The 23,123-nt window shown below is 48.4% G+C and overlaps 1 protein-coding gene across 1 annotated transcript in view; it reads left to right on the top strand.

Moving 5' to 3' along the window:
• Positions 1-23,123, top strand: part of SLC25A48 (solute carrier family 25 member 48) — a 169,501-nt gene that overhangs the window by 19,445 nt on the left and 126,933 nt on the right. Inside the window, exon 2 of the mRNA XM_058736051.1 lies at positions 20,471-20,623. The gene's annotated coding sequence lies outside the window, so the exon portion shown is untranslated. The remainder of the gene's footprint in view (positions 1-20,470; positions 20,624-23,123) is intronic.

Genomic DNA, 23,123 nt, shown 5'->3' with positions numbered 1-23,123 from the left:
TTTTTAATGAAAATGCTCAGAAAACTAGGAACAGTAGGGAACTCTCTCAACCTGATAAACAGTATCTATAACAAACCTACAGCTAACATCATATTCTCATTAAAGACTGAATACTTTTCTCTTAAAATCACGAACAAGAAAGGATGTCCATTTTCACCAATTCTATTCAACATTGTACTGGAGGTCCTAGCCAGTGAGATAAGGCAAGAAAAAGAAATGAAAGGCATACAAATTGTAAAGAAAGAAATAGAACTATATTAATAGGCAACATGATCTTGTATGCAGAAAACCCTAAAGAACCTATAGGGGAAAAAATACTAGAATTGAGAAATGATTCTATCAACACCATGGGGTACAAGGTCAATATATAAAATTGATTGATCAGCAGCTTGGTTTTGAGACCTATTAAATTTGAGATGTCAAGTTGGCAGTTGGGTTTAAAATATAGGATTTGAGGAAGAGGCCTGTCATGGATATACAAATTTAGAAACATTTTATAAGACATTTAAAACATTTGGAGGAATGATAGAAAAGTACAGAGGGAAGAAAAGAGGTCCAAAGAATGAGAGTACCTTTGTAAAGGAACATTTCTGAGTTTGACACTTGGTCTTGCTGAGCCCTAACTGTGTGGTGAGGAACTTATGGGGCTTCTGCTGGGTGAGAGTCAGTAGAAAGCACTATTTCCTCCAAGGCACTTTCATTTGAACAATGATAGGCTCTCCCGGGTGTTGGAACCCTATTGCCCACACGTAGTTTTCCATTCATACCAACTGACTCTCTAGTCGGTATTTGGGACAACCTCATTGAGAAGCCCTAGGACACTCAAAGGCTTATGCCCAGAGAGCATTGGTCTTTTCTGGGCTGAAAGAGGAGCCAGCTGAACCATTAAGAATAGGAGTCTTCTTCCCACTGATGGTCCAAGAGAAGGTATTTTTGTGATAAACTGCAGGGCTGTTTCTTCCTTTGGCTTTTTATGCTTTGGCATCTCATCTAGTCCATGTGCAGTGTTCAGCTCTGGGACTGCAGAGACAGGAATGCTCCAATACATCACCATCATCACCGTGCTGCCAGCCTCAGAGCTCTCATGTTGATGTCTCATTTCTGTTCCACCCCCAGACCTGAGAAGATGAAAACTTTGGGCATTTCACATGGCCTCAGGCTATTGATGACTATAAAATAAGGGGCCAGATGGATTTACATTTTTTTCTGAAGACAAAACATAGCTTGTCTCTGCTAAGATCTTATCTCTTTAATGAGCAGAGGCAGTATAATTAAGGCCTTTCTCCAGTGCTGTGGATGTGCCAAACCTACTGGAAAGTTTGCTTAGTTTTCATAAATCAAATTGATTTGGATTTTCACACTTGGGGGCTAGTTTTGATGTCTATTAATGGAGGCTGTCATAGTGGCGTTTGTTTTTTCTTCTCATGGGCAAGTTGCCTTTGTTTAGAAGGAAGCTTCTTGATAGTACTGCTGACTCTGGCCAGATGGCCACTCTCAAGGCAAAGGCATGGGATGGAGGAATGTTGCTCTCAAGTGGGAGGTGTGAGAGGTAGCAGGGCTCTCACGGTGAGCCCTTTGACATGGACCTAGTTCTCCTGATATAGGAGAACCCAAGAGTGACCAGTGTTAGGCAGCCCCTGACCAGGGAGCAGGACCAAACCACTTAGGGTGACTTTCTTGGCTCTGCTGGCTGTAAGAGATCTTCAGCATGGTTCTTCAGAATGCCTGGTGGAATTAAATATATTTGCAATTTGCATTCTAAACAAGCTGTTTGGAATAAATATGCTGGCTGCATTGTTTTCTTGGCTCTTATTCATTGGTTAATAATGTGTTATTTTTTTGGAACTGTTCTTTCTCTGTTGGCTTGGAAGAGGAACCCAAGAGAAATATTGTTTTGGATTCTGTGCTAATATTTCAAAACAACACGTGTGCAAGCATGGTTTGGCCAAACCTGGCTACAAGCTCATAGAAACCCAGAGCGAGTGGATCTAGACATAAGAGGGGCTGAGGATGGGATGACAGCTTTGTTGGCAAGTCCTGATGATGCAGGTGTAGCATCTGATGGGCATGTGGTCAAGAGTAGAGAGAAAAGAGCAGGGGGCCCGGATGGCATCCACATCACTTAGGAGCTCTGCAATGGCATTGAGAGACTGCCTCCCATATATGCTCCATGGGAGAGATCTAGGGTCACGGGAGCTAGAGGGAGTGGCACATCCAGTCTTGAGCCCAGGACGTAGAGGGGAGGAAGCAGAGAGAGAGCAGTGTGGGGGCAGGTTGAGTGAACTCATCTATCACATGTATTAGCTGTCCCATCACCAGCCTGTAACACATTTTTGCTGGACACAACGTATTGTTCTGAAGCAGGTTCTTTTTACAGCCACAGCTGCTCAATTATGTTTCTCTGTTGTTTCCTGACGAGACGAGCAGTGGGGAAAAGCCAAGAACAGCTGCAGCCTCCATGAGAATGAAGCCCAGTTCCTTGGTCATTTGTGACCCTGCCCTATGTGGGGCTAAATGCAGAGGCCCTTAAGGAGGTGACCAAGCTGAGTTTCTAGCCCCTTCTATGGTGACTACCTCAGAATGTCTCTCACCTCCTGTGTGAAGAACCTTCAAGTGAGGAGTGGGATTGGGCCAAGAATGGTTCTTTCTTGTTGTGGGAGGCAGAGGGTGAGACTGGAGAGACCCTTCGGGCCCTGGTGGGGCCAAGGTGGGGAAGGGCACTTTGCTGCAGAGAAGGTCATCTCCAATTACAACCTGTCTCCCATGGGCCTCTCTCTCCTGCGGTGCTGATGAAGTGTTGACTTGCCCTCTGTGCTATGCAGGGAGGTCAGGACAGACATGGTGTCACCCTTCAAAGGGCTAACTCTCCCAAGGGAAATCCTATTCAGCCAACATTTGTAGAGCATGTGCTCTTATGAGGAACCATGTTCTTTCTGTGGAGGGTGGTCTAGTTCTTGGCCTTGGGGAGCTTCCAGACTAGTGAGCCAGCAACCCCATTTACTCACACAGGTTCTCAGAATAGCAACCAATATTTCTGGAGTAATATGTGCCAGGCTCCCTCACCTGCATAAATAGCTTAATGCTCCCAACAGCTCTGGATTTTTTGGCACCATGACTATCATCCTGTTTTACAGATGAGGCGACTGAAGTTTCAGGCATTAAGTAACTTGACCCAATATTAATGGAAGAACCCATAACCTCCTAGAGCCAGACGATTGATATTAGAGAAAAGAGGTATGTTCGTCTAGCCCTTAGGATAGGCAATTGATAGTATACATAAGACTGTGCCTGGATGGCCAAGGTGGCTGTTCTGACAAAAAGATTCAGGAGAGCTCTTCAGGGAAGACCACTCATGACACAGACTTTGGATGACATATAGAATTTCAACAAGGGCAGATGGCGAGAAAAAAATCCCAAACAGAGGACCGGTCTTAGTAAAGGTATCACAGTGTCCCAACTAAGCAGGGCATGCTCAGGAGAAGTCTGATGTGGTAGGAACCTGGCATTTGTGGTAGAAAGTGGTAGAAGGTGACACAGGCAGCTAAGATTTTAGGTCTAACTTTGTGAAGCTGATAGCGGAGCTGTAGGGATTGGGGGACAGTGCTGCATCTGATCTGAGTGCAGATTTGGGGTTGATGGAGATAGCTGATTAACTCCAGGTATACAGGTGGATAGCCTCCCAGGGACAGTGTCACCTGCTAACATTCATGAAAAAGTCAGCATTCTGTATATAAGCATAGCAGCCACCATACTGAATGCTTTTTATTCATTATCTCTAGGATTTACCTTGCCCTGCAATGCAGATGAGGAAACAAAAGCTCAGAGAGTTTAAGTCACCACCTCAAGGCCACCCAGCTAATGGCTAATGGGACTCTGAGTCAGACCCAGGTCTCTGATTTGAAAGCCATGCTCTTTGCACAACTCTTGAGGGGTTTTCCGGAGATTGTTTTCCTGCTCATCCTCACGCCTGGGAGGCCACCTTTGCAGGTGTGAATTGATGATGAGGTTGTCACCTAGTGCTGATTTCACCTGCGGGGAGGTGGCCTCCCCGGGGGCCTTCCCTTGCCATCACTGTTGACAGGGCTGGAATACCCATAGGGGAAAGTATTCACTCACCAGAGTGCAGTCTCTGCAGGGGGGAGTAACTTGTATCGGGGGCAATGGGAATAAGTCTCCTGTCTCTTGTTCTGTCACCATTCAAAGGCAGCCAAAGTCCCAGCAAGGCCTCCTCTGCACTGCTCAGGTGCACACTAGTTTGGAATGGGACCAGCTCTTGGCCAATCAAGTGGTGTACGGGAGCCTTGATATAATTCCGAGGGTAAGGACTTGTGGACAGTTTTCCCTTTGGTTGTATGCTTCTTTCACGTTGTGTTTTGAGTTTACAGATGTTAAACCACAGCTGGTTTCTTCCCTTCCATAAGGGCCCTTTGATAGCCAGTCAGCCGAGTTTTCCATTGTTATTTTTCACGGGGCTAATAGCTGTTGGCAACTGCTTTGTGTTATTTTGTTCACATAATTATTCACTGAGCCTGAAATACCCCCAAATGACCATCATCTCAGCTGTGGCCTTGCTCACTGGAGTCACCACCAGGAAGTGGTTAAAACCTTGAGGATGAAATGGGGAACTTTTCCTCACGAGATTGATTCAGCCACGAAGAGCAACTCAGCAACCTGACACATACATTGAGTTCCAGTTCAAGCTGAGTTGCCATGACATGGTTGCCCCGAGTTCCCCGAGTTCTGCCGGGTCTGTCTCGGGTCATAGCTCTTCTTAGAGAAATGTTTTCAGGAAAGACAGGCTGGCCTGGTTCATTTGCTCATGGTTGAAATTGAGAGCAGAGCAGAGACCATTGAGCCCCACACGTAAACACGCTCCATGGGTTGGTCTGTTCTTCACCCAGCTCATCCTTGATGTATTTTCCAGCACTTAGTAGAGCACAGAGGCTTAAAAGAGAAAACCCAGAGATGAGAATCTGCCCCCTGCTAACAGACTAGCTGGGGAGAGAGCTACACCTCCTCCTGACTTAGCAGTTCCTGGTATTGAAGTGCAGGGCTGAGGAGGGGCAAGAAGGGCAAGGCCGTCGGGCGTACTATGGGCATGGTCAGACAGCAGGTGGAAGGAGGGCCTCGTGCTTTAACCAGGGACTAGGGAATAGCTACATGATTTCTGTTTGTGTGAAAAAGAGCCCTAGGAAGTGTTTTGAGTCTTTAAAAAAAAAAATCTTAGAAGGAAGAAAGAATTTTCCCTTGGTAAGTTTCTGAGGACTATGTTCCAAGGCTCTTGAGGAGGGAGTTGGAAGGAATTTAATTTCCCGCTGGAAGGAGTTGCATGTTGCAAGGAGGGATGGCGGCTCTCAGTGCTGACACTGGGTGGGGAGGAGCACTTCTCTCGGGTGGGTTCTGGAGGGAGTTCGGAAGTCCCACAAGTGTCTCGGAGGCGTTATGGCAAAAGTCTCTCACGTTTTTACTTGGACTTGGATTTCCATTTAATGAGTTAATCCAAGAGTCCTTCCATACATAGGACTGTACATGTGGCTTGTCTCTGCTCCTCCAAGCGGCAGTGACCTCTGAGCTCCCGCCTGCTGCCTACCTAGATCAGGATGTCTGCCGCGCAGGCCTCAGTCTCCTTGACTGTAAATGGAGACTATAATTGCAGCCTCCAAAAAGTTTTTGGGAAGGTTGAATGAGATAATGCATAGGAAGTACTCAGTCCTGTGAATGACAACGTAGTGATTGCACAATCAGTGGTTACTTTTTTTTTTATTTTTATGATTTTTTATTAGTTTTTTTTAACTTTTATTTTGAGAGAGACAGAGTGTGAGTGGGGGAGGGGCAGAGAGACTGGGAGACACAGGATCTGTACCTGCTCTCAGCACAGAGCCCGACGTGGGGCTCGAACTCACAACTGTGAGATCATCATTACCATTAAGCCAAAGTTGGATGCTTAATTGACTAAGCCACCCAGGTACCCCGCTGGTTACTCTTTCATATAAATGTTTTATTTTGGAATAATTTTAGATTTACAGAGAAGTTGCAAAGATAGTCTAGTGTTCTCATACACTCCTTACCCTTTTATACCCTGTTACCCCGCACCTATAACAGTTTCCTCCATAAGCATCTTCTATAGTGGTGGTACATTTGTCAAGAGGAAGAAACCAACTTTGGTATATTACTATGAACTAAACTCAAGATTTTATTTAGATTTGCCAGTTTTTCTACCAGTGTCCCTTTTTGGTTTCCAATCAAATCCAGGGAACTACATTGCATTTAGACTTGCTTTTTTAAAACTAATGTTTATTTGAGGAGGCGGGGCTCACATACAAGTGGGGGAGGGGCAGAGAGAGTGGGAGAGAGAGAATCCAAAGCAGCCTCCATGCTCAGTGCGGAGCCTGACACAGGGCTCTATCTCATGACTGAGATCGTGACCTGAGCCGAAATCATGAGTTGGATGCTTAACCAAGTGAGCCACCTAGGTGCCCCTGGACTTAACTTTTATTAGGCATCTCTTGTTGGTCTATAGGCCCCTGAAATTAGCAGTAGTGTCCTTTCTCGTCTCAAATACAGCACAGTCATGCACATGGCCAAACACAACTGAAGTCTGGATTATGCAATCAGTTTCTTTGCTCTGAAAACATCTTGCCTAAAATCTCTGTGCTCTGGGGAGACAGTTAAGGCTCAAGGTGGCAGTCCTCATTGTTCAAGCAAGGCTTGGCCTCCCAACTTGATGGAGGATGGGGCTTAGGGCATTTGGAAAAGGAGTCTTCTGAGCTTTGGGCATAGGGACAGGGGAAGAGGCCACAAAGTCTTTGCATTAGGTCTATGGCTGGGAAGGGGTCACCTTCTGGCTTCCCAAGGATCCCAAGCCAGCAGAGGCTTCCCAGCCAGCCTGGGTCCTCCCTCCCATCCCAAGCCAGCGCAGGGTCCAGTATACTCTACAGAATGGGCCCTATGTTGGAGCCCCCAGGCCACAATTCTTACTGCAACCTGACTCCTTGGAGCATAGGCCTTGGCCCTCAGAGCCTTGCTAGGAAGTCCCACTGTAGAGGTTTAGAAAGAGCTTTGTTCAGTTTCCTGTCATGGCCTGTGGTTGTGGAGAGAGAAAGGTGGTGACCCAGAGGGCTTAGGGCCTGCATGGCGTCTTCTGGACTCAAGCTAGACCCTTCCTTTCTGGCTTTAGGCCCTGGGGAGGCTTCTGAGGGCTCTAAGAGATGTTTACCAGCTTGAGATGAGCCACCTCAGCAGGGATCTCCATTCCTCAGTCTGTAGTCCCCTTACTAGTGCAGAACCTGGGGGAGAGGTTTGTGTGTGTGTGTGTGTGTGTGTGTGTGTGTGTGTGTGTGTGTGTGTGTTTTAATGTTTTTTCTTGGAAGAGAGTGACAGAGCATGAACGGGGGAGGGGCAGAGAGAGAGAAGGAGACACAGAACCCAAAGCAGGTACCAGGCTCCGAGCTTCCAACACAGAGCCTGACGCGGGGCTTGAACCCATGAACTGTGAGATCATAACCTGAACCGAAGTTGGATGCTTAACCGACTGAGCCACCCAGGTGCCCCGAGAGTTTAAGATGAAGACCCTTAGCCCTAGCCTTGCACTGAGAGGACAGGTCCCTGTCAACCTCTTTCATGACTTGCTCTGAGGGCTGCCTCTCAGGCCTGGCACTTTGATGTGGCAGCAGGCTGCAGTGTGAGCAGTTTTGGGGCCTGTGCTATGGAGCTGTGCAGCAGATGCCCAGACACGCTGAGTCTCAGGGCCCTCACATCAGGCAGCCAGCCTGCCCGGCGCTGGGGGATGGCTCACAACCAAGAATGTGCACTTAACACACATTCCTTCTCCAAACCCTAAGTGCTTAATATTTTGAAACCTCAAATCAGTTTGTTCTCTTAAAAACTAGAACCACATGCCTACAGAGGCAATGTGCTGATGGGCTCAGATTTTTCACACATGAAATGGAAATGCTGGGCTCTGGAAGCTGGAGCCCTCTGTTCCAGCCCTGCATAGCACCCTGTGAGCTTGGGCAGGTCCCTTTCCATCCCGGGCCCTCATTTCTCCAAAAAACAAGGACACTGGGATCTTTAAGGGCTTACCAGCTCTGCGGGTTTATGATTCTTGGGGGGGGGGGATAGATACTCTGAAGTTGACTGGTTTATAGGAAAGTTTATTTGAAATCCACGAGGGCCTATGATTGCTTGTAAATGTTTAAGATGTGTTTTTTAGTAAGTCTAAACACAAGCCAAAATGGCAAGAATGTAAACAGTCCTTAGGCCCTTTCTGCTTGCTGATGCCTGTGGATGAGGACAGTAAAGCAAGGGGAGGCAGAAAAGGGCCAGGGGATGGCGAGCTGGTCTTCCGGGGCTGTGACACTGGTGTCCTTCTCAGAACTGCTCAGAGCTGGCGCATACAGAGAGCCTGGGACCCCTCTTTCTCTGCTGCTTATGGTAACACTGTTTCAAGTGTCTCCCAGAAACAAGGGCTTGAAGCCTCCATCCCTGACCTTCCAGCTTCCCTTTCCAGAGGGTCCTACACACTCCCTGTCGCATACACTCCCAGCTTTGAATTCTGGTCGGAGCCAAACAACTAGGAATAAGGTCCCCAGCTAACCGCTTTATGGGAAAATGGAGCGGAGGCAATGGGGGCCAAACCCTGGCCTGTGACTGTCCCTCACTTTGGGATGTGCATCTGCAGGAGCCACTAAGTGGGGGGCCCTTGAGTTTCTGGGATGAGATTGCTTTGGGACAGAGAAGGAGGTCTGTGACCAACAAACTGATTTAGACAGAAATCCTGTACATGCTCAATGTGGTGTCACTTAGCCGGGGAACCTGTCATGAGGGGGATGTGAGACTAAGGGCTTTATTTTTCCCATCAGTGAGGTCTCTTGAATGTCTAGAAGGTACCTGACTTGACGGTCGCTGGATCCTGGCAGAACAAAAACAGCATCAGCAAGTGAACCCCAGATGAGGAGGCAGTGACAAGTAGAAGACAAAGAGTGGGCCCTCTCTGTGGAGGTGACTTTACTCTGAGACTTGAAGCCTTGGCAGGAGCCAGTGTCCTAAGGGAAGAGGGCAGAGCATCCCGAGGGGAAGGCTCTCAAGCCAGAAAGGGCTGAGCTGACAAAGGTTTGAATGAGGGGGGTGGAGGCCTCAAAGATGGATGTGTCGGATTAGCTTGGCTGTGGTCCTGAGGAGAGGGTGGCTTTGGAGCAGGACGGAAAGAGGACCGTTCATGTGTGCCCATCAGCATCTTGGGAGTGGACGAGCTTTGCCCACAGGACTAAGTGGAATATCCACGCAGTTTAAATGCCAGACGCCTGACTCAGAAGCTGAAAATCACGGCTCCACGGGGGCTCATTCAATAAGAGTGAATTAATGGAGGCTTTCCCCCCTCCATCCACTTCCCTCGCCAGTCATCTCAGGGGCCTTTTCTTTTGTCCTTTTCTTGTGATTATTCACAGTTCCCCAACATAGGCCTGTTTATGTTTCCTGCAGTCCCATTGTTTCTGCTGGCACATAATTGCTTGAGGAGAGAGTAGGCAGGAGTTCCTCCTAAAGTGCCCTCCTCCTCTCCTCCTCGGTCAGAGAAGGAACCAGAGTGGGAAGAGGAACTTGACCTTGGCACACAGCATGTACTTGACCCAACTCCGGGAAGTTGGGCGTGCTGAGCAGGAAAAACGCATGGATGGGTCACGCAGGACAGGAGAGAGTGATATGATAGTTGTGGCAGGAGGAAGTGAGGGTGCTGCCTCCTCTGCAGACTGTTGGGTGCACCCCTGCATAGACACCTCCTTCCCTGAAAAACCTCCTGGTCCTTGAGACCCAGTCCAGTGTCAGCAACTCTGGGAAGCTTTGTCTGACTTCCTAAAACTTGTCAGAGCCTGTAGCCTTTGGATTGGTGGGTTCCTGTGTCCACGTGGTTCTCTAGGCCACATAGTCTAGACCCTTGCTACTCAAAGTATAGTCCATGGGTTGGCAGCTCTGGCATCTCTTTTTTTTAAAAAAAATTTTTTTTAACATTTATTTATTTTTGAGACAGAGAGAGACAGAGCATGAACAGGGAGGGGCAGAAAGAGAGGGAGACACAGAATTGGAAGCAGGCTCCAGGCTCCGAGCCATCAGCCCAGAGCCCGACGCCGGGCTCGAACTCATGGGCCACGAGATCGTGACCTGAGTCGAAGCCGGACGCTTAATCAACTGAGTCACCCAGGTGCCCCTCTGGCATCTCTTGAAGTTGTAGGAAGTACAGATCGCCTGGGCCTTCCCTAAACCTTCTGAATCAGGATCTGCATTTCAACAAGATCCCAGGGTGATTCCTTTGCTCATTAGACTTGGAGAAGCTCATTAGACCATCAGCAGCTGCTGCCCTAGCCGCTCTGCTTCTTCCAGGGGTCGGGCTCTGTTCTCCTATGTGACCCCTAGGGGTAGTGCCCTAGACACCCTCTTGAAGCCAAGGTGAGAAGGATAATGGCCATCTAGGCACGGACTTAGTGCATGTTGGATCTGACTTGTTTGGGGGAGGTTATGGGTGAGCCAGAGCAGCAGAGGGCGGTGAGCGGGGGGAGAGCATATATGAGCAGTTCATCCAAGATCTCAAAAGCCTTGGAGAAGACTGTGGATCTCTCTGGGAATGTTCATTGTCCGAGATATTTTTCACTTAGGGAGCCCTGAACATAGATACTTATGAAATCAAGGCCACAACTTGGAGACAATACAAGATCAAGAGTGCAGTGACCAGTCTTCCTTAACACAAAGTCCTTGGGATCCCAGAGGGCTGTTTGCTTCTTCACTTCTCTTTCTTTCTTTTTTTTTTTTAATGTTTATTTATTTTTTTTGAGAGAGAGAGAGAGAGAGAGACAGAGAGAGACAGAGCATGAGCGGGGGAGGAGCAGAGAGAGAGGGAGACACAGAATGCGAAGCAGGCTCCAGGCTCTGAGGTGTCAGCGCAGAGCCCAAGGCGGGGCTCGAACTCACAAACTGTGAGATCATGACCTGAGCTGAAGCCGGACGCTCAACCGACTGAGCCACCCAGGCGCCCCTTCACTTCTCTTTCTTAAAGCCTGACTTACAAAGGGCAAAGGTTGAAGAGACCAAAATTGTGTCCAGCACCAAGATATCTCAAGGACCGCTCTTCCCCTCTCCTCTTTCCATCACCATACTCCAAACTCTCTCAGTTATAGGATGGAGGGACTTTGCCCAGCACCCAGGAGGTCAGAGCTGCAGGAGAGCAATTGAGGGTGATACTTCCTTCACATGGGGAAGAAGGAGCCTTCCAGACAGAAAGTGACTTCTCAGGAACTAACTGGGATCATAGGGAGACTGCTGTGTCTGCAAATGATGACCCTGAAGTAAAGTGGGGTTACGTGCTGCTGGAGTGGAGCTGGAAAACTCTCAAAGTCACTGATTATTAAGCACCTACTGTTAGCCTGGCCTTGGCCAGGTCCTGGGGAAATGAGACAAGACTGCCAGGTCAATGTCAGACTCACAGAAGTTGCTTTATAAGCGTGGTTTGCTTAGACTTTAACAGAACTGAAAACACTCAGGCAGCCCCTACCCATGGGTTGAGCTGATGATCTTGTTGGGGTGGTGGAAGGTCACAGTCTTTCTCCTGCTGGCAGTCTTTCCTGATTACTCTGGCCCTGTCTCCTGATGAAGAGTTTTATTGCTCAGATTATGCATAGAAAATGCCCTGCATGTGTTCGTCTGCTTCCTACCATCCTCTCTGAGCCCATCTCCTAGTGTTCCCCAACCCCATGCCGGTTTTCAGTTTATTGCCATTCAGCTCCAAAGTCATTGTATCTGCCTGCTCTGTGGTAATGGAGATGGGCTTTGTAAATATTTTTCCATGCCAGCTGACATGATTCTAAGCCTTGTCAAGAGAGGACATTGAGGGATACTGGAGAAAGGAGTTTCCTCTTTCTGGTTTCCATGAGCCTCATTCACCAGACTCCTGCCAATCATGCTTTGTCTAGTGCTCAGGTCCTGAGAGCATATGGTTTCTGCTGTGTCAGGCTCCTTTAGGGGACACCTTTCTCTAGTGTCTGGCTCCTGCAGATGTGGTGTCTTGATCTCCTGCAGTACCCAGTGGCTAGCAGCTTCTCCCAGCACCTTCTCTGGAAGTTTCCCAGTGGAAAGACACCAGCCAGGGAATCTCCTTGTGGATGGCCTCCTTCAGCACTCTCTCAGGTGGCTTTATGGAGAATTCTGGACTATGGCACTTCCCTGTGGACACCTTCTCCTAACATCCCAGGGGGCAAATTCCTGGCAAGTCCCAGTGGTAGGGCATCTACTGGCTTTTGTGACCTCCAGTGCGCCATGGCTCTGCCCTCTCTGAGGTCTGAATCCCAGTCCTTGATCAGGCAGGAGGCTCTCCCTTGGTCACTAGGACACTATCTCCATTCTACGGGTAGAGGCTGCTCCTATATACCTAATATTCTTGGATTCTTTAGACTTCTTTTTAACGCTTATTACCCAGGTCCCCATTAATCTCCTATTAATCTAATCCAATATTCTATTAATAATTCTTTATGTTGATTTTTTTTTCCATTTGCATTGCTGTGAGTTATCCATGTCCTATGGCAGAACGTTGAACAATACACTTGGTTGTCCACTAGTGTGAATTGAGAGATGGCTAGAAGTATGGATCTACATAGATTTATAGGCACTTACTAACGGTGTTTGGCTGGATAGTCAGGAACTTGGAAGGAACATGATTGGAAGATTACTGACAAGAAAGTCTGGGGAAAGAGGTATTGGATGGACCTCCCTAAGAATAGGCACAAAGGGTTTCTGCTGTAGAGAAGAAGGTTAATCAGCAGGTGAACGAAATTATATAGTCTGTAGACATCAGTCAACCTCTTTACCCAGCCACTCCAGGGCTCGCTCAGTGGGCCCATGAAGAAAGGAGCCATGGTGGCAGGCATGGAGGCTATTCAGGGGCTTAGCAGTACAGGTGCTTATACTGTTGTTAGGTGCCTAGTGAGCCTACAGCAGAAACCAAGACTGAGCCCTTGATATAACATCATTCCCTGGGGTAACCATGCAGCCACCTAGTGGCATGTTGATTACATTGGACTTCTTTTGTCATGAAGGAGGCAGATATTTGTCATCATTGGAATAGACATATATTCTACGTATGGATTTGCACATAGTGTGTCTGTAGCACCACCATCCATGATTCACAGAATGCCTTATCTACCACCATGGCATTCTCCATAACATTGCTTCTTTTTTTTTCTTTTTAATTTTTTTAAATGTTTATTTGGTTTTGAGAGAGAGAGAGAGAGAGGGAGAGAGTGAGCATGACAGGGGAGGGGCAGAGAGAGAGGGGGAGACACAGAGCTGGAAGCAGGCTCCAGACTCCATGCTGTCAGCACAAAGCCCGACGCGGGGCTGGAACCCACGAAATGTTGAGATCATGACCTGAGCCAGTCAGATGCTCAACCCACTGAGCCACCCAGACACCCCATCCATAGCATTGCTTCTGAACAGCAGCCCATTTCTTAGCAAAGAAGTGTAGCTGTGGGCTGATGCCCATTCCATGGAATGAAGGGGTCTTAACCACATTAACTGGATGTGGCTGGGTTCATTAGAAGGTGCAGTGACTTACCTGAGACTCCGTTGTAGTGCCTTTTGCAAAACAACATCCTGAAAGTATGGGGTTCTGTCTTACATGATGTAGTATATGCTTTGAGTCACAAACCACAATATGGTGCTGTCTCCGCAACAGTCAGAATACATGGGGCCAGGAATCAAAGGGTAGAAATGGGAGTTGCATGTCTCACTCTTATGCCCAGTGATCCACACCCAGAATTTTTGCTTCCTGTTCAGGTGTCCATGAGCTCTGCTGGTTTGTAGGTTTTAGTCCCCAAGTGGAGAATGCTTCACATGGGCTACAGATGTGATTCCATGAAGTGGAAAGATAAGACCTTGCTGGTCTGGGCTCCTTATGCCACCGAATCAACAAAAGGGAGTTGGCCTTCTGGCCAGAGTGATTGATCCTGATTACCCAGGATAATTGGGCTGCAGCTGCACAATGGAAGAAAGGAAGAGTATTTCTGGAACCCAAGGGATTCTCTGGGGCTCCTTGCTGTATTGCCATGCCCAGTGGCAGAGGTTAATGGAAAACCTCAGCAACTAAAAACAGGCAAGGTGTCTAAGGACTCTTCAGGAATTGAGGGTTGAGACCCTCCGCCAAGTAAAACACCCAGGCAGCTGAGGTCCTGAGTGAGAGTGGGAGAAGCACAGAATGGTTGGTGGAGGAAGAAAGCCATAGAGGGCAATTCTGGCCTCAAGACCAGTTATACTCTATAGAACTCTTATTAGCTTTGCATATTTTCACTTGTCTATTGTGTGTGTGTGTGTGTGTGTGTGTGTGTGTGTGTGTGTGTGTATTTGTATATGCTAACTAATTTCTTCTCTTTCCATTTGTATTTTCTATACAAGGTGTTGAAGGTTAACTTTACAGTGTAGTCTTTAGGTGACAGATTATTCATTGGGTCGGTGATGGATTTGAGGAGTAAATATAGCTATGGTGCTAGAGCCACTGGCCATTAGGACTGCGGGTCTCTTCCTTTTGGGGTAGTGTGAAAAACTCCTCACTTGGAAGGAAGACAGCTGTATCATATTAGATGGAAAGAAGACAGCATTATTTCATTGTTACATAGAAGTTCAAGTGTGTGTAGAAGTGCCCAGGTGGAAACTGAGCAGCCGAAGGAGTGGACTGTGCTAGTTCATTCAATTTATTGCTTCTCAGCTCCAAATCTACCCCTCTTCTCGGGCTCTGTCAGAATGGAGGGTGGGCATGGGCTTTGCACAATTGGTTCTTCTTTGCCAGCTGGCACATTGTTACATCTGACCAGGACAGAGCCCTGAGGGGACGTGAAGAAGGAAGAGACCTCCTCTTCCCGGTTTTAGTGTATCTCACGTGCCAAGCTCTTGGAAGGTACACTCTCTCCAGCACTCAGCCCCTGCAGAGGTCGGTCTTGAGCTGCCACTTCCTGTAAGTGTGCTGCAGCCAGAAGCACCGAGTGGCCAGCATCTTCTTCTGGCATCTTCTCTGGAAGCATCTGGAGTAGCGGAAATGCTGCTAGCAAGGCATCTATATGTGAGCAGTCTCTGTGACATCCTCCTGGGTAACTCTGGGGACAGTTCCAAGGTATGCTACTTCTGTCCAGATGGGACCCATGAGCACATAAACTGAATAAATCCGAGGGGAAGGCAGGGTATAAAGTCCCACTGTTATGAGTGAAATGGAATTGTTTTAGGGATGAAGAGTGAATGCCAGTGTGGGAGCTGATGAGTACGTCAGCGGAAAGCTATCTTCCCTGCATCGCATGTTGGGCCTGAGGTTGCTGTAGGTCACAGAACTGGTGGGCAGGGAGAAAGCTGGACCTGAAGTGGAGAAAGCAAGGACAAATGAACCTGTGTGTGATGGTTAATTTTATATGTCAACTTGGTGATGCTACGGTAGCCAGTTATTTAATTACACACTGATCTGGATGTGGTTAGCATCTATAATCAGTTGACTTTAAGTAAAAGAGATTGCCCTTAATAACAGTGGGCCTCATCCAATCAGTTGAAGGCCACGGGAGCAACAATGGAGGTTTCCCTGAGAAGAAGAAATTCTGCCTCAAGACTGCAGCATTCAGTCCTGATTTCCAGTTCCCCGACACAGACTGTGGGAGCTCAGCCCACCCCACTCCTGTGCGTATTCCTAGCAGCTCTGAACACAAGGCTTGGCCCAGAGTGGATGCTCGATAAATATTTCCTGTCTGGAAACGACAACCATCTGTCGGAGTCGGTGTGAACAGAGCTCTGCCTTGGGGCAGGGGCGGAAGCTGAGGGACTGAGGAGGGCCTTTCCTGTCCTTAGATCCTATGACAGGGAGCGGGAAGCTCTCCAGATTGGGAAGAGGTTGTTGGGAGACAAAGTGGGAAGGCAATCTGAGATCTATAAAGTAAAAATGAAAATTTAGGAGGGGTGCTGGAAGAGAAGCAACTTCAGGGAGAGATTTGAAACTTCAGCTTTGCTGGAGTGCTCGCTGCAGGTGAGGGTTTATGTTGGCTGTTCTGAAGGGTCAGGCGCTTTCTTAGAGCTTCATGTATATGAATCCCTAGCACCCTCCCAGCCACCCCATGAGGCAAGTTCTGTGTGATCCTCGACTCACAGTTAAGGAAAGGGAGGAACAAAGAGGGTAAGTAGCTGGAGAAGGATTCACTTTGCCCCTCACTTGGCCCTTCGGGTGCTGCTTCTCTAGGGACGCCCCCTCAGGCAAAGGAAAGTGGCCCCTCTGTCTATCACGTCTGACTCCAGTACAGACCTCTGCTTGTAGTTTCTGGAGTTTGCCAAGAAAATCCCAAAGGCTGAGTGAGTCTCCTATCCTCTCTGGGACCCCTGGTATGCTCTACCTCAGCCCTGGTGGTCTTCAGCGTGGGGACAGATTTCTGTGCAAATCTTTTCACTCAGAGCGGCAGGGCTGGCTTTGTGGCCACATGTGCAATTCATAACGTTTGCATTTTCCACGGGACTTGATTTCCAGAGCATTTTGGCCTGAGCACGATGAGCTTTCAAGAATTTCAGCCGAGAAATGCTGTCCACAGATTGCTCAGCTACATACGTCCTTCCCACGGCTGTGAAGTTTGGCACGGGTGTTCTGTTACTGCTCCGGGATCGGATTTGGAGTTACATTTTATTAATATTCTTTTCTGCAAGGATTTAGAGCGGGGAGGGGATCTGGACCAACACTGGTTTCTCCAGGTTCATCATTATTCCCTGCTGACACCTACATTTGGCCTCTTTCTGTCCATTTCTGACCCTGTTTGCCATGTTCACTCATGTTTTCTGTATCCTGAGGGTCGGTCCTTGGGTGACGCATGGAAATAAGAGTGTGATTATGTTTATAGTCTATAAATTTGAGAACTTACTATAAGTTTAAAATCACCACATGAGTTGGATTTAAGAACTAGGTTTACATTCCCTTTTTTTTTTTTTTTCTAAATCAGAATAATCTTGACTTCAAGGCCAGAGCCTGGTAGTTGTAGGATTTGATTTCAGTCCCCATGGGGCTCCTACCCTGGGCTGTGTGCTCTCAAGCCACTTTGGCCGGTATCCGCAGGGAATGTGTGCTGGTCCACAGCCTTCAATGGCCATCTTGTCCAAGCACATGAGGCCCGGCGTGGGCAGGGTCACGACTTCCGTGCCCAGTTTGAGCATCAGATTTTTGCCGAGGCTGAGATGCCTGGGTCCTGGGTCCTGCCTCTCCATGTAGCTCTTTCTCCTGAAGGTCGGCCGTCTTCCTGCCATGCCCCCAGGACACTGGATCTTGACAGTCATGGAACCTCTGGCCCACTGTCTTATTCAACACCTCTGTTGTGGGTTTTATTATGTTCTTCCAAAATAAATATGTTGGAATCCAGTACCTCAGAAAATGACCTTTTTTGGGAAATAGGGTCATTGCAGATGTACTTAGTTAAGGTGAGGTTATCCTGGAGTGGGGGGGGGCACTAATCCTGACATCCCTACAAGATGAAAATAGAGACATGGAGACACACAGGTGGAAAGCCGTGTGCTGACAAAGACAGAAATTGGAATTATGCAGCTACGAGCCAGGTGTCTCCCATTTCCAGTAGACCATCAGCATTGAGGAAGAGGCAAAGAATCATTTCCCTACAGAGGTCAGGGGAAGCATGGTCCTGCTGACACCTTGATTGGAGATTTCTGGCCTCCAGAACAGTGAGTCAATGCATCTCTGTTTTCAGTCACCCAGTTTGTGGCACTTTGTTGCAGCAGCCTTAGGAAAGTAATTCACCACCACCACCACCACCCCCCCCCCCCCCCATCTCAGGAGCGGCCACTTTCCTGTCCATCAAACATGTATCCACACCCCACCCACCCTCCAGGAGAGTCCAGCATAGCCCCTCCTCACTGGGCATTTGCACTCATGGTGGTGGCGGATGCCCTTTTCTGAGGGTGAGTGTTGCAGAGGTGATGCAGAGACCAGCCACTTTCTTCTGTCACCAATCCTGTTATTTTTCGTCTCTCACTCTTCAGTTCTAAGCCTAGGTGCATTGCATGCGCAGGCGACCACGCTAGTTGGTTTGGAGCCAACATCCAAATGTGTGGATTTTCCTTTCCATTTGCTCTTAGACCACAGAGACCAAGCTGAGACCCAGGCTTGATCAGATCTAATGCTGATGAAGCAGGGGTCCCTGTGGGGAATGTCAGACTTGTGAGAGTCCGTGTTTGTGGAATGCAGACTCTTCCACAGTATTATGGCACATGGCAGCCATCACTGGGCATGAGCTATGGGATAAGGAAAACCACAAGTCAGCTTCCTTGTCCTTTGAGTGTGCAGAGAACAGTGTTGGGATATGATTTCCCCTAGCCTTGGGCTCCATGGATGCTATGTGTGTAGCTCTGAGTTTTTGTCTTTCTCCCCTTGGTGCTCTTTCCAGAAAGTCTCAGCCTTGAATTTCTCATCCAAAACCTCTCAATTACCTTTGACATTAGGGCTCTGTGCCTGGCTGCCCCTTGTGGCCTTTAGCCACTTGGCTCTCACCCAGACCTTGGAGAGGGACGGCTTTCAGACTGCCCTTGGCCTGTATGGACTTAGCCTTAGGCTGCATGCCTAGTCCTGCTCCGTGAACTAGGGTGAACGTGGGGAGGCCAGTTCTGGTCCAAGAGTGAAGCTACAATAAGAGAAACAGGACCGAGCCTCAGCTTTGAGGTGCAGTCTTAGACTGCTTGTCTTCCCAGAGCTGTTCCTTGAGTAGATACTATGTCCTAGGGCACAAGCGCTGGGAAGAGTGGAACCGATGGGACCCCCTCACCTCCCTCATTCACACTGAAATGGATTGCAACAAGAGAATAAGCAGGAAGACGAGGCAGGAGGTCCTGTGCTGGAAGGATTAGAAACAATGGGAGGTGGAGTGCTCTGGGTCAAGACAAGTGGGTCAAGAGAGAGGCTACACAGTGCCTAGTGCTGCTGGCATGTTGTCACGGACCACTGGCATCATGCCACTGGGGTGGGCGGTACCAGATCTCATTGGGAGCATATCAGTCTTCTGGATATTTCCAGTGAAGTGGCTGGAATTAATACAGTCTTCAGCTGAATAGCATTCTCCAGTGAGATGAGATCTGAGGAAAAAGGAGACATACAAATAGAAAGAGAAGGGATGGAGAGAAGAAAGGCTGATCCTGGCCTCCTGGCTGCCATTCCACAAAGATCACAGTCCCCAGGCATGGCGGAGCTGGGCCACTCCCTGGGTCGCTGGGCAGTGACCGCCCACACCGAGGTCTGTCTTTTCAGTTGCCACCCAGGGTGAGAGCCATGCAGTGGCTTCCTGGGGCCGCATGTGTGGGCTTCTGTGATGAGATGTGTGCGACAATCTGGGTGCTGGCTTCTGGCAGTGGTCAGCACGGGGAACATCCATCACAGACTGATGTGCAAAGTGACTGGAGGTGGCAGTCCCCAGTGGGCTCTTGATCTTCATTTTACAAGTTCCCTGCAGCCCAGCAGGTCCCATCAGGCTGTGCATGAAGAGCTGCTGGCCGTGAGTCTGGTCTGGACTCTCTAGAGAGGGGTGTCAACAATGCGTGCTGGCCTGCTTCTGCCACCGGCGGCCAGCAGCCAGCTGGAGGGGTGCATTAGCCTGATGAACCAACCATTAGGGAAGCCCTCTCTTCATCTGAGAACTTTCCAGCCTGTTCCAGAAATGCCTCGTTGAAATGACCCGAGCCCAACCATTGGCTTCAATCAGTAGTATGCGACCATGTGGTACACACACACATCTCTCCCTCTCTCCCTCAGGCTGTTTCCATTCAAGGCAAGTTGGAATGGCAGCATCCCAGCCTTAAATCCCACAAGTGACATAGCCTTGTTGTAAAAAAGCAAATGGCACCTAAGCCCATCGGGTTCAAAGTGCTGCCTTCCTTTCCTTCCATGCCCACCTGTTCTTCTCCGGGAGTAAGCACAGTCAGCACGTGGTGTGTGTCTTCCCAGCGCTATTTCTATGGGCGCAAGACGTATATTAATAGAGAAACAGTGATGAGTCATACTATACACATGGTCTCACAACTGCACCTTGCTTTTGTCACTTAGAATAAATCCTGAATATCATATCAGCAAATAAGGAGGCCTGCCCCACTCTCCCTGACGGCTGCGTACAACAGCACAGACACACCACAGTGGAGTCAAATCGTGCCCTAGTGATGAACGTTTCATTTCTGTCTACGTTTTTAACCTTATAGGTTGCAGTGAGCATTCTCTGGGACGAGTGCCTGAGCAAATGGTTAAGTGCCTTTATATTTTTGACAGGTGGTATGCCCTCCCAGAAGATCATACCCACCACCGTACTCCTTCCACTTACAGCGTATACATATCCATCTGGCCCATCCCACCCTGCCGTGGCAAAGGTATTGTCAGGCCTTTCCATCGTTGTCATTCTTCAAGGGGAAAAAAACATCATCTTGTGCTTACCTACAGGTGCATGTCTGGATTCACTAGGAATGCAGAGCGGCCATCCCTTCTGATGTTTACGTGCCACCTGCAGCTCATGAAATCAGGTTTCCAGCAGCCCCCTGGCCACCACGTCAGCTCCCCTCTGGGGAGGCACCACCAAGAGCTTCTCTGGAGGAGGTAAGCAGTATTTGTTTGTTTAATGTAAAGCCTCTGTGCAGAAGCAGTTGCTATGGCCCCCAGAGGGCTTGCAGCTCATGTTGGAAGAAAGAAGAAAGCTTCTGTATGACACCAGACTCTCTCTGTTCTGATAACTGTTAATCGTCATTCTGTGTCTGTGATACTGCAGCTCCAGCCAGCCCGCCTGCGTCCAACAAGGGGTTGTTCATGGACCTACGTGGTCCTGGGGCAGTGTGATGCGGCCAGTGGGAAGAACCCTTGGCTGGGGGCCAGCAGACCCAAGTTTACATTCCAGCCCTCCCTGTGGAGGGCATAGGTGCCATATTCCCCTAGCTTCCCTCATCTTTGCTGTCCTGTGTCTTTGGACCTGCCTCATCTGGTCCTGAGGCCTCATGGCACTGATTTTACCAGCTGTTTCCCCAGCCCATGCAACCACTCTGCTCCTCTTCCCGTGAAGGGTCTTTGCCTGGATGTCCCCCAGGTCCCTCTCTATACACTTAGTTCCTCCCAGTACCCACTGGGGGCAGCTTCAGTGTATCCCCGCCCCCGCCCCCCCGCCAGCCAGCTTCCAAATTGTGCTACTTACAATTACTCAAATAATTTTATTTTGTTTCATTTTTATGATGTTTGTTTTTGAGAGACAGAGAGACAAAGTATGAGTGGGAGAGGGGCAGAGAGAGAGGGAGACACAGAATCTGAAGCAGGCTCCAGGCTCTGAGCTGTCAGCACAGAGCCCAACACGGGGCTTGAACCCACGAACTGCAAGAGCCGAAGTTGGACGCTCAACCAGCTGAGCTACCCAGGCCTCCCAATTACTCAAATAATTAAATACTTTCTGGTCTCTGTACCCAGAGATAAGGGTTTTTCAATGTCAGCATTTTTGATGTTTTGAGATAGATAATAATTCTTCATGATGGGGAGCTCTCCGGTATATAGTAGAATGTGTAGCAGCATCTCTGGTCTCTTCCCATAGCATCACCTCCCCAGTCGTGACAGTGAAAAATGTCTTCAGACACTGTCTGATGCCTGATTTTCCCCTGGGAGACAAAATTGCCTTCTGGTGAGAACCACTGATTGAGAGCCATTTTGTTTTATCTACATGGAAAGACTTCATCCATATCTCCCCACCCCTACTTTGTAATTTGGTGATAAATTTGAAGAAGCAAATTATAGAAAAGTATGCACTGCAATTGTTATATATGCAAGTGAATAAGGACTTGAATAGAATATGAACATAGTTATGTAAGCTATGTTTCCTTGGGCTACTCTTGTGGGGGTTAAAAATGTGGCTACTTTTTATAGAACCAACCATTTGAGTTTCTTTCACTTCCACTTGTTATTGTAGGATTCTGGCCCCAGAGGTTCCTGGGAATGCTTAAGCTCCCTTGGCTCCCCTAAAGAATCCCATGACAGACGAGTTGCCTCTCCCATGGAATCTACCCCAGACTCAGACACCTGTCAGGCTAGGAGATGCCCCTACACGAGGCACCTGCCAAGCAGCCAAGTCCCCAAGCAGGATCCAGTCCTGATTCTGGAGGTCCTGCATCTGGGGACACCCTCATGGCAACACTATCTCTTTATATTGTCTGCAAAGCTGTGGATATGGAAGGCTGGGCTGGGACTCAATCCAAGGGACAGAGACTATGACAGACTCCTCATTCTGACCACCTTGGCTCTGGTACTGACCCAGTGTGTCCTGCCTGATGCTTTCCCAACAGGCTCTTGGTGGCCTGCCCCATAGCTCTCCACACATGCCCAGAACATGTATGAATCCCAATGGTGGGCGTGGACCAATCTGGAATGATTCCCCTGCTGTGGGAAGTGGGATTATGAGTGACTGGTTTTGACATAAACAAGTCTTACTATTATATTTTTAAATGCTCTTGTTATTATATTTTTTAAAATATCTGATCCACCCTCAAGTCCTGCTTCCAAGCCTTCTGAGCTGCCTTCCACTAGACCTCTCCTGTCCCAGTGTGACAGAAGGTCAGCTCTCATGCTACTTCAGAGTCCTACAATTTGACAGTCTCACAGGACATTTAACAGACTCTGCTCTGTAGTGTAGTTATTTGGGTACTTTTCTCTTCCCCTCTACTGCATATACTCCTTGAAGACACAGAGTGCTTGAAACCCACTGTGGTGCCATCATTGTTTGGTGAGACTCCAGCTGTGCCTGGGCTTCATGAGTACTTGACGTTCATCATGAGCCATGAATTGGCGACAGAGGCTGACTATAGGTGACATAAGGTCCTTCTATCGAATAGCCAGGACATAGAGATCTTGGACCTGCTTTGCCACCATTTCATTGGGACTACAGTCAGCTCTCATAACTCCCCCATCTCAGTGTCCCATCCATAAAAGAGAGGAAACAGCCCCTACCTCTGGGACCAGGCAAGACTCTATTTGAAAGTGCACTGAACCACTGAAAGGAAAACTTTTCCATTTATTCAAGGGCTATTTTCAGTAATCTGTGCATTTTAGACCAGGAAATAGCAGTATG

This window comes from Neofelis nebulosa, chromosome 1 (assembly GCF_028018385.1).
Source record: "Neofelis nebulosa isolate mNeoNeb1 chromosome 1, mNeoNeb1.pri, whole genome shotgun sequence".
Lineage (NCBI taxonomy): Eukaryota > Metazoa > Chordata > Mammalia > Carnivora > Felidae > Neofelis > Neofelis nebulosa.
Note: the sequence above shows the minus strand (reverse complement) of the source record. Positions and strands in the feature narration are given on the sequence as shown.